This window comes from Portunus trituberculatus, chromosome 43 (assembly GCF_017591435.1).
Source record: "Portunus trituberculatus isolate SZX2019 chromosome 43, ASM1759143v1, whole genome shotgun sequence".
Lineage (NCBI taxonomy): Eukaryota > Metazoa > Arthropoda > Malacostraca > Decapoda > Portunidae > Portunus > Portunus trituberculatus.
In genome coordinates, this window is record NC_059297.1 from 14,393,267 (window position 1) to 14,405,717 (window position 12,451).

Below are 12,451 nucleotides of genomic sequence, written 5' to 3' on the forward strand. Positions count from 1 at the left end.
GCAGTTTTTAACCCATTCAGTACTGAGACGCATTTTTATCATGAGTTTTGGGTATGATTAGACCATTTTATCGACATTAGGAAGGGTTTATGGAGGTCAGAAGATCAATGGCCAGTCTTCACTATTACAGTTCTTTACTCATTCAGTACTGAGACGCATTTTTATCATGAGTTTTAGGTATGATTAGACCATTTTATCGACATTAGGAAGGGTTTATGGAAGTCAGAAGAATAATGGACAGTCTTCACAATTCTAATCCCCGACATGAAGCTGTATAAAATCATCAAACGTAAGCGGAATGAATATGGAAACGTGTCATGGTACTGAAGGGGTTAAGATCATCAAAATTCTAGGCCATGGCTCTCCCCCGAACTTCCTAAGCATCTTACTTATGTATCTTATTAATCTACCAGCGTAGTTCTCCGTGTAAAGACTATAAAAAAAATAACTGGTATTTCTTCTCGTACTTGTCAAAAAATATGATAACAGCACCACCATCACCGCCACCACAGCTGCACCACACGGCAACAAGCATCACTAGGGCGGCCGGGAGAGGCATAACATCACTTGGAACACACCCAAACACCGCCTCAAGAGAGAGAGAAAAAAAAAAATAATAAAAAAACGTGTCAGCGAAAAATACACCGGGTGGGGAAGGTGGCGGTCGGAGCCGCACCAGCATTGTGCCGGGTGAGGCAGGGGAAAGATGTAGAGAGGAGGGAGGGAGGCATTAGGTTGGGGTTCTTTACTGTGTTAAATAATAATATGCACCGCTTTATTACCTGTGTGTGTGGGGGGGGCTGCAGTGACCACCGTGCTCTGCATTTTCCTTAAATTTCAAATCATCTGCTCTAGAAACAAAACCTGACGACTAAAAGCTCGAGCCTCAGATCAGAGAAATAGAGTGAGAAAAAAGGAATACGTTATGTTGCCTCATTTCTGGTTCTGATCATGCAATTCATGTATATTCTTCTACATAAAAGTTCAAAGAAAAATAAAACAGTTTGGCATCGTAGTCAGGTTGTGAGTAAAAGAAGTCAAGGACAGCACAGCACACGGCTGGGAAAGAACAGAGAAGAGAGTATAGTTCTCCCGCTGCCTTGACTGAACCTTCTGACTGTTGTAGCGTCTCTTCAAGCCTAGCAAAAGTCTCTTGTATGTTACCAGTACAATTTCGAAAGACCTCACTGCCACTGAAAGGAGAGATGGAGTAGTTTAAATTTTCCTGTGCCTCCAGTTTTATTTTGTTTCCATGAAATAGTGTAAGGTTACTCAAATGAAGTATTGCACTACTATCCTCCTCTTCACATCCTAACCGCGGTCGGAGGATTACAGTGCATTTTCTGAAACCTTGGTTAACTTTCCCAATTCTAGACAATGCATATCACTGACTTCCGATGATTATTTTTTCTCTCTCTCTCTCTCTCTCTCTCTCTCTCTCTCTCTCTCTCTCTCTCTCTTATATATATATATATATATATATATATATATATATATATATATATATATATATATATATATATATATATTACCCCTTCACAATATCACATCGCACCCGACAAAGCAGTCCCAGGGAGATGTTGGCTACGGCTGCACTTGGACAGGTGGCAGACGGCTGTGGGCGTGACAAGCGAACCATTAACCTTTTCAAGTTAATGAAAAGATTATCCAAAACACAACCATACCTCGTGCAATCTGATCGCTGAAGCTGCCATGACTGAGGTCTACTGACACACACATATGCACATAAATGACATCAGGATTACACAATATAGTCACTTATCTTTTCCTATTCTACCTTCTGTATCTGCATGACGCCGCCGCCGCTACCACCACCACCACCATCACTGCACAGGGAGGGGACACTTATCCTTTCCCACTCTCGCAGCCTTCAGAAACACTGGCCTTCTTCCAAGTACCTTCCTCATTGTCAACTTTCTTCACTACCCTTTGGTGTTGTCATTACATTTTTTTTTATTCTTTATCCTTTTCATTGTGTGTGGATGATAGATGGAATTAGGTAGCTTAAACACACAGGGACTGCCTCGTATAGGCCTGGCGGCCTATTGCAGCTTCCCTCTTTTGTTATGTTCTTATCTACTTACATAATGCAATAGCGAACGTATTTTCTACACTAATACATATACAGTACGTAGACGCATATCTCTCTCTCTCTCTCTCTCTCTCTCTCTCTCGTTATTCACATTTTTACCACTCACACACCCTCATATTATATCCTCAGGTTTTATGGCTCGATGCTCCACACGTGTACGACTAGCTACGTAAGTCTGGCGCCGCACACTCATCCGGCACCACGAAGCCACGAAAGCAAGCTCGCAATTAACCACTACTTTCATACCACTTTTCTCTATTCCTACCATCAACGACTGCCTTCATTAGACTTCACAGCTTTACACGGCAAGCATGACCTTCAGGCAGAAAGGGAGTGATGTAATGGTGAGGGAGGGAGGGAAGGAGGGAGAGGGAAGGTGAGGACGAGAAAGGGAGGAAAGTGGGGAGGGGGATAAGAAAGGGATGAAAGTTATATGGTACGAAAATGGAAGGAAGGAAAGAGGGGAAATACAGAAAACGGGAGGGAGGGAGGGAGGGAGGGAAGGAAGGAAGGACTGGAGGAGGAGGAATGGAGAAGACTGTGCGGGAGGGAGGGATGAAAATGAGATGACAAAAACAAAAAAGGAAGGAAGAGAGGAATGAGACAGTGAAGAAAAAGAGTAAAGAAGGAAACTGGAAGAGAGACAATGAAAGCAGTGGGCAAGAAAGGAAGAAAATGAATGAACGGAAGAAAGAACCAAAAGATAGAATGGGTGCAGGAAGGAAATAAATGAAAGAGGGAAAGAAGGCAACAATGCAAACACACTCATTATCGGTCTTATCAGAGTGAGTATTTAACACTTCTTTTCTTCTCTCAGTGCAAGTAGTACATTAAAAGAGCACCTTGTACCAATAAATGATGAATGAATAAAATAAATAAATAAAACTGAAGGGACGAAGAGATTTGACGTAAACAGCAAGAAACACAAGGAACTAAAAAAAAAAGACTGATGTATATATTAGTAATTGCCTAGCTAAGCATCATTGATCTATATCAACAATAGAGGAAAGAAAAAAGGGGAAACAAAAAAAGAGGAAAAAGTTAAGTTAGTGTCAGCCACGTAACAGATCAAGGCAATTTATTCCTTCTTTTCTTAATTCACCAAACCGCCTGACAAGAATGACAATATTCTCCACACACTGAATCATCAGAGTCTTTGCCTTGTAGTGTGTTATCATCTTATCACCGATGTGAGGCACCTACATGACGTCACTCCCAATTTGTCACTCACGCCGCCACCTTGGGCTTGAATGTGCTGACACACACACACACACACACACACACACACACACACACACACACATTTTATTCCAGAGGTTTATGAGTACTAAATTACATGTGTGTGTGTGTGTGTGTGTGTGTGTGTGTGTGTGTTAGAAAACACTCACCCGCCACCAACTACTGCTTCACCTCCTCCACCTCCTCCACCACCACCACCTCCTCCTCCTCCTCCTCAATCTGCTTCTCCCACCACTAGTGCTACTCCTGCTGGTGTGGTGGTGGTCTTCACAGGTGCCAAGTGCCACAACCACCACAGAGCCAGCCGCTGGGACGCACCGCACACCTCACTAACGCATCACCTTTACATTGCTTCCACACCATCTAGTACCCTCATTTCAACTAAAAACAGTTCTAGTTGTTATCAGCACATTCTCTCTCCTTCCTGTTCAGCCAACACAATCACCACTTATTACGACCATTACTATCGCGGCGGTCTTCAACACTCGTATTTTTAAGGACTCAATGGCGTGGAGACAAAGCTTTTCTCGTATCTGCGTAAGTCCGCGTCTCAGTCTCGCCTGCTCCCAGCCTTTCGTCGCTCCGAGTTACCCCAGAGGCAGCACCAAGGCGAATGTCGGGCCACGGTGGGGTTCAGGCAAGAAGAGTGAGCTGGGTGGGGTGGGAAGGGAGAGACACGGGGGAATGGAAGGCCTGTGCCAAGAATGTGAGGGGTATATTTGGACAGAGTGACACCTTCTTAACCCCAAGCTCCCAATTCTCCCCCTACCCCTCCAACCCACTCTGTTACCTCTCCTCCTCCTCCTCTCTTCGTTCCTCTCCCTCTCATGCCTTTTCCCTCTTTCGTTGATCATTGCATCATTTGTTTATACTTCCTTCCGTCTTCTCCCTGCTTCCCTTTCTCCACCTTCATTCTCCCTCCTCGAAACTTCAGCCTCGCTAATCTTATCTCCTAATGATAACTCCCTATCTTCTTTCTCTTTATTTCATTTTATTTATTTTCCTGACGACCATTATTATTCTTTCTCTCTCCAGTACTTTATTTTTTATCTTCTCTTTTACTTTTAAACATTTTCTGGCAATCCATTTATTTTACTCTTTAACACTTTTTTTTTCACTTTCCTTACCTTATTGTTTTCTTTCTTTCCAGCAACTTCTTATTTATGTTACTTATGTTGCTCCTTTTTTTATATTACTCTCTTACTTATTGCACTCTTAGCCATCCCTCCTCCTGAGGCTATTCCTTACCACTATGTAATAGGCCTATGTGGTTCCTTCATTGCCTATAAGCTCTGATCACCTCATGTCTTCCTCTTCCTCTTAACAACTCTGCTTAATTCCTTCATTAACATTAGAGCACTGCTTCTTTTCCTAATCTAAACTGTTCTGATATCCTTCCTTCATTCCATTACTCACTACCTGGGAATGCTTCTCCACCTTCTCTATCCTCCTCTATTGACAGACATCTTTATTTTACAACTACTACAAGTATATATAGCTTGCATCCCTCCTTCCTCTTCACCTTCCTCTCTTCCTTGCCTGTCACATTCCTTTCCTCACTACAATCCATTTGCATGACTTGCTATGACAAGTTGATAGTGAGTTACTGTTAAATAATGCTGGGTATTTCATACAAATAATAAAAAATGAATCAATGTAAGACAAATTTTTCACAAAAAAAAAATAATATTCATAAAATATTGATATCCTGACCTTCCTTCCGAAGGAACACAGTACAGTGCGTTGGATATCTGACCATAACAATCACCAGATGCTGATTTTTTTTTTTTTTTTTTTTTTTTTTTTTAGCTCCTGTCTCTGCATTACATACACAGTCACCTGCAAGAAGGATGAAAATCATTCACAATTTTTGAGAACATTGTTTTTCACAATTTTTCTATGACTTCACAAAAATTATTTTGCAGTTTATCCTACGATTACGTTATTCAAATTTCATGTTTCAATTCTGCATCAGCTCTATGTTGAAAAATCCAAATTTGAGTCCTACCCTGATGGGAGTTTGTAGGTAACAATTACATATGCTGAGATAAAAATGTCTTTACTTATTTTTTTTTCTTTTCTTACAGGTAGTTTAAGAAAATCCAGAGTTTAGGATTCTTTAGACAACCTTCTCTCATTTTAATTCATGACTTCACTGTGTTTACATTCACAAAATAATGGCTTTCATTCCTAACTATTGTACTAAAAAAATAAAATGAAAAAAATAATAATAACTGATTAAATCTGACAAATTTTCCTTAATTAAAATCTTATGGAAGTATCTTATGTAGAGGTAAATACAAAAACCAGTTTCCTTTCTGGCTCAGACTTACTCAACATGACATGCTCTACATTCATTTAATTGACACACACACACACACACACACACACACACACACACACACACACACACACACACACACACACACACACACACACACACACACACACACACGGAGGCAGCAAGGTAAATGGGCAAGCCTCTTAATGTGTAGCCCCTGTTCACCTAGCAGTAAATAGGTATGAGATGTAACTCGACGGGTTATGGCCTCGCTTTCTTGGTGTGTGGAGTGTGTTGATGTGGTCTCATTCCTACCCGAAGATCGGTCTATGAGCTCTGAGCTCGCTCCGTAATGGGGAAGACTGGCTGGGCGACCAGCAAGCGACCGAGGAGGAGGAGGTGAATTACACACACACACACACACACACACACACACACACACACACACACACACACACACACACACTCTTATTACATCCATGGCACACTTTCTGATTCATATCTATTCCATCTTATAAGTTCTGCACACATTTAACTACTCATGAAGTACAATAACCATGACTCAATTTTTCTAACACATGCCAACTCCACCTGCTGTGTTCTGTAACATCACCACTAGTCAGTACAAATAATCATGAACCATATTTTCAGAACTTTAACTCTGATCACTAAAAAATCACGGGTAAAATTAGCTAATATTCTGTGTTGCTAACCTTAACACAAGTACCTGCACCAAATATTCAAAAAAGGCTTTATAGCTATGAACTGTCAACTGTTGTCAAACACTGATTATTATTTAACAAAAAATTACATGAATGGGTAAAAATATTTCCCAGCCGCAACACAAATTCGTAATTCCATGACATGCCTCCACCAAATCCCGATTCATGATAGTTCAACCCACATTAGGTTCCTAGAATTAAAGTCCAAGTCACTAGGAGTTTGCTGTTTACAAATACTCACAATAAATCATGAATTGAAAGCAAACAGCAAATATCCAATACCTAGGCATGCTGATCCATACTGTAGTACAACTCAGAATGTTGTACACAATGGCTTATAAGACAACACTGAATTCTGACTCAACAGGCTGTCTTGAGCACTCATCCATCTGACATTGCACAGTGGATGGTATGGCAATGATCAAATAATATACTACTGCCTGCCAGCACAATTCATATACAAAACAACACAACAACACTATAACATGTCTTCACCTTAATTTATTGCCTGCAGTGCAATGCAAACACATACTGGACAACCTGCATCTCCCTTACTTCATCTCCACATCCTGCAGTTATAGCATCTCAAACATCACTAACAATATCTCACCAGTATTTGTCATTCACTTAATCACCAGTAAAAGTAAAAAGTTATAAAACAAGGCTGACACAGCAAAGACTGCAGAATATGGATAGAGAAAGTGAGCATCCTGATGACAGATGGCAAGACAATGGCATCAATAGTCTGTGGCAGCTGTACAGTTCAGGAACACACTGCTGCCAAGGGACATTTGTCATGAATCATGACAAATAACCTCAATAACAGTGACTAAGAAACTAACAGAATGGTATCAGAAATAACTGCTAAGTTATGAAAAATAAGTAATAAGTAAACCTGCTGCAAGTAATTTGTCACTTAAAGCAATGGCATCACAATACTGATCAAACAATATATAAATGTGAAGGAATAAAATTTAAATATAAATATTGCCATTATAGTCAATACCTGACAGTAAAAAAATTATCAAGAAAACATTCATGTTATATACAGTTAGATTAGGTTAGGATGGGGATCAGAGGCAAGTCTAGCCTCCATTTGGAGAGATTAGGTTAAGTTAAGTTAGGCTTTGGAAACTAATATAATATATATATATATATATATATATATATATATATATATATATATATATATATATATATATATATATATAGGCAATCCCCGTTTAACGAAGGTTCACACAACGAAATTTCGCTACAACGAAGGTTTCATTTTACTACCATCTGCTTGTTTAATGAACACCAAACTCGCTTTAACGAAGTTTTATTCAGGTAATTTTTTCCAAATTTGAAAGCCCCACCGTATCATGCAAGCTGACAGGCTTTTGAATACACCAGGAGCTGCTGGTACTAAGGCCTGCCTCAGGAGAAATCCTGAGACACCTGTAGAATAAAGATCAAGATCAAGCCTCTCGATGACAACACATGCGCTGCTGATACAAAGGCCTGATCACTCAGAAGAAATTCTGCGTCACCTGTAGCATTAAGATCAAGATCACGCGCACCACTCACTCCCCAGTCAAAACATAACAGCGTCACCAGCAGCTCATCTTCCCTAGTTCAACTTACCACCAAAACGCCCTGCAATGTGGCCTAACGTTCCTAAGAAGACCAGGAAGTGTCTTACTCTCGAAGTGAAGCTGGGTATTATTCACAGACAAGAGAGGCCAGAAAACTAATAACATTGCTGGCCACCATCTTGACTCCATCTACTGTCTACTATTTTCAAGTCAGCAGACTCTATTAAGAAATATGGTGAGACCGCATCTTCCTTGAAAGCTAAAAGAACCACCTGAACTTGTGACTCTACAATGGATAAAATGGAAAGCCTTGTGGAAATGTGGTACATAAGTTTTGTATGTGATACAATGATGCGCCATTTGTTTACATTCCACAGGTTGCCGGTTAGTGTATTTCCCGTTTCACTCTCCCTCCATTCATAAAGTTAAGATCATCAACATTATAAAGTTACGTACATACATACATTAGTGTACATTATAATGACTTAAATTAAACTGCCTAAATGTTTAACTTCATAATTTTTACTTTCATTAAACCTTTTACTGTACTATGATGCACTCTCGCTTTGCTTACTCTGAATGGAAGTTCAAATCAGGGGTTAAACTTGTTAAGTTTTGCTCAGCGGGGTTGCCTGTATATATATATATATATATATATATAGTGTTTTTAGGAACTTAACCCCTTCATGAAGCGGGGTTGCCATGAATTGGGTTAGGTTAGGTTAGTTATATAGGTTAGGTTAGGTTAGGTTAGGTTAGGTTAGGTTAGGTTCATTTCATGAATTATATATATATATATATATATATATATATATATATATATATATATATATATATATATATATATATATATATATATATATATATATATATATATATATATTCATTCGCCATTGTGAAATAAGTGTTTGGCACTTGTGAATAGTGGTGTCCTGGGATGGCTGGGCCACAGTCCTGCTGATGTGAATTGCCACTTATGCATTTCTGTTGCATTGTTACCACGTTTGGTGAGCAAGAATACTGCCACAATGGGTATCTCTCTCTCCTCTCTCTCTCTCTCTCTCTCTCTCTCTCTCTCTCTCTCTCTCCAGGCAAGAAATATGATTGCTTTTACATCACAAGACGGGCAATGTGAATGCGTGGTATCTGAGATGCAAAACATTGTCTCTTCCCCACTCTGCTTATAATGCATGGCAACACATGTATGTGTGATCGTTATCTAAAACATTAATTCTACACTACACACAATGCCTGCCTTGTAACTTAAATAAAAGTAAGTTCTTCTTATGTTCAGGTATATTTATGATTTTTAAATTTGTAAGAAGTTGTGATAGAGGGTTTGGGAGAGTATAGTAACACTTCATTATGATGGGCCAATTAGGGGAAGGCCAATCTGAGTTATCCAGAAGGTGAAGTATCCAAGGGATTTTTTTTCACATTTTGCATGCCTGTTACCACCAACACTTGAAATCATCTGTGGAATGCAATATGTAAATAGGTACTACATACATAGCATTCGCACACACATAAACACATGGCATATACACACACACACACACACACACACACACACACACACACACACACACACACACACACACACACACACACACACACACACACACACAATGCAGCATTGCATTGCACGGCTCACTCCTTTCATGGTCCTGTATAACAGCCATTTTGTCAGGCACAGACATCATCTTTAGCATCCTAGCTAATGCGTAAGACACAGCCTTGCCTTAGAAGAAAACATGCTTACGAAGGCAACAATAAGGGCTACGAATCAAAGGAAAGCTGAGGGAGACACTGCCACGTACTTAATAAGTCAGCTATGTGAACAATGATCTTGGTGCCTCTTGAACAGCTCAGATCATTCCTTGTATAATTTGGATGATGAAAAAGCCATCAATGGTATTTTAACCAGTATATAAGCTGACTTGCCTAAAACTATTCAATCAAAGGGCAAAAAATGCCTACTAGAGCACTAAATCTAGAACATAAAAGAAAAAAAGCTAACTGTTCAACTTCATCCGACATCGGCTTATTCAGGTCTGACTTGGTGAAACTGTAACCAAAATGCATAACTAGCAACTCACACAAGAAGGACACAGGAACAACCAACCTGGCCCACACTTTTCCAATTCTGAGATATACAAAACAAATATGTGGTCATATATTTTTCAATTAGAACTTATAAAATCATTGGCAAATTTTTGAAACTCTCAATTTTCAAATAAGTTAAAAAGTAAGTTTTTCATGCTTACCACTACAAACTTTTCTATTCAACATTAGATTCTCTAAAATATACTAAATAAATCTGTGGTCACACATTTTTCATTTAGGCATTAAAAAATTTCAGGCAAATTTTATAAATTGTCACAATTGTCTCACTGCAAAATGAAGAATCTAATTAGTTTATTTTTCTAATCAGTTTTATGTTTGTATTCAATGTAAATTATTGTTTTGTTCTATTATAAGTGTACCTATTATAGAGGTGAAACATATCAAAGTCACCATTATAAACTATGCTGAATAATAATGAAGTTTTCTTCACATTTATTAGTAAATACTCATGAGTTTAAGTTTAAATTTATGTAACTTGAATTAGAATTAAATTATGAAATTGATAAAACTGTTTACTTGGACATATAATAATGTGTTTGTTGAAGTAACATATGGGTATTATGCAAATTATAATCATATTCTTTAAAACAAAAATGTATATGAAAATCATGTTACAACTTACTAGTGGGTCATATTACAGGAATGTGTAGCACACCATGACCCACTGGTGGGTCACACCACACTGAACTTGTTAGTCTTGTTCTTTCCGCTAGCATCCAAATCAAAATAACCTAACCGAACCTAAATAAATGCTGATTCACACTTGGTAATTCCCTGCTGAAATGCCAGCGGCCACAAACCACATTGGTTCACCTGCAGGGAATCCAGCCATTGCCACTCAAGGAGGACATCTTGCTGAGTTGCTGTTTGTTTATATTCATTTGCCACCAGCCAGCCTGCCTCTCCCAGATGCCGGTGTGAATGCACATCCACCTGGGAGGACTTACTGCCAGATATTACTGCCTTGTGGTGGCTGGCAATGCAGCAGTGAATAGCCCAATGCAAACCAGCCTTACACTATCAACTAAACCAATAAATATGAAAAAGAGCCACAACCACAGTAGTGAAGCTTGCTATTAAATTTTGATGTAAGAGGCACCAGACCCCCAACACTGTTAGGGCAGGAGAGAAAAAAAATGGGAAATAGGTTTGCATGACTCTTCCTAATATTTACCCAAGCATATAACAAGTACCTATGTACACCATGTTAGGCACCAAAACACCCATTAACACTTGTGTGAATATCTCTACAAAAAAAAACTGAGATAACACTGCTAGCCGTGCTATGGAACAAACCAGACATCTCTATGCACCTTATTCTCAACTTTAATCCTTGAAGACAGTGGGGATGAAGAGGGGCTGTATCACCTACGAAACTCTACACATCATAACTAAATTTGGGTAACCATAACCATAATTTTACAGGATCTCGTGAAAGATTACGAACATCAAGAAATCTTATCCAGGTGGGCAAGGCAAAGTAAATCTAGACTGACTGATAGGTGGATCTCATGAACTTGATGTTGCCTTTTAGTTTTTTAGCAAATGAGAGGAGGATGTGACACACGCAGTTCTTATGATTAAGGTGTTAATCTGGACATACCTGAGTGTAGGAAAGGGTGTGGTAATGTTGAAAATACAGCCAAATAACCTCCAGGCGCGGCGAGTAGCGCTGCCGCCGAGGAGGTAAACACCCTCACCAAGGCCGTCACGAGCCTACTCACTTTCTGTGGTTACGAGCCTACTTAATTTCCATAAGTGCATTTTTTTTTTTTTTTTCTATAGCGCTTATGTAGTGTTAGAGACACAGTGATGATAAATCTTTAAAGGTATTCATGTGGTCATTTAGTCTCTCTCTCTCTCTCTCTCTCTCTCTCTCTCTCTCTCTCTCTCTCTCTCTCTCTCTCTCTCTCTCTCTCTCTCTCTCTCTCTCTATATATATATATATATATATATATATATATATATATATATATGTTACGCTCAATGTTAATAGTTGTCTAATGTGTACATTAGGCAGCGGAAATTGCCTAATGTGTACTTTAAGCAAACATTTTGCCTAATGTTTATATTGTGCAAAATGCGTGCCTAATCTGCACATTAGGCAAGACTTTCAGATTAGGCAACCATATTTTGCCTGAAGTAAATAGAGCTATACATAGCAGACCTCCCTTGGTGTGTGTGTGGGGGGGGAGTATTTTTTTAGGTCTTTGTTCTGTACTGAACAAAATATACGCAAGTAAAGATCGAGTGACTTTGAGTCCACTCCCGCTCCCTCCTCATCTCTCTCTCTCTCTCTCTCTCTCTCTCTCTCTCTCTCTCTCTCTCTCTCTCTCAGATAGGCATAAATGAATAGATAATTAAATTAGTACTGAAGTAAATGAGAGAGAGA

At 39.2% G+C, this 12,451-nt stretch overlaps 1 protein-coding gene across 6 annotated transcripts in view; it reads right to left on the reverse strand.

Moving 5' to 3' along the window:
- The window catches only part of LOC123518450 (rho guanine nucleotide exchange factor 7-like), a 59,610-nt gene extending 47,804 nt beyond the window's left edge, over positions 1-11,806 (reverse strand). For all 6 annotated transcript variants that reach the window (XM_045279264.1, XM_045279263.1, XM_045279265.1 and 3 more), the window contains exon 1: positions 11,663-11,806. The gene's annotated coding sequence lies outside the window, so the exon portion shown is untranslated. The remainder of the gene's footprint in view (positions 1-11,662) is intronic.
- Between the last annotated feature and the right edge of the window lie 645 nt (positions 11,807-12,451).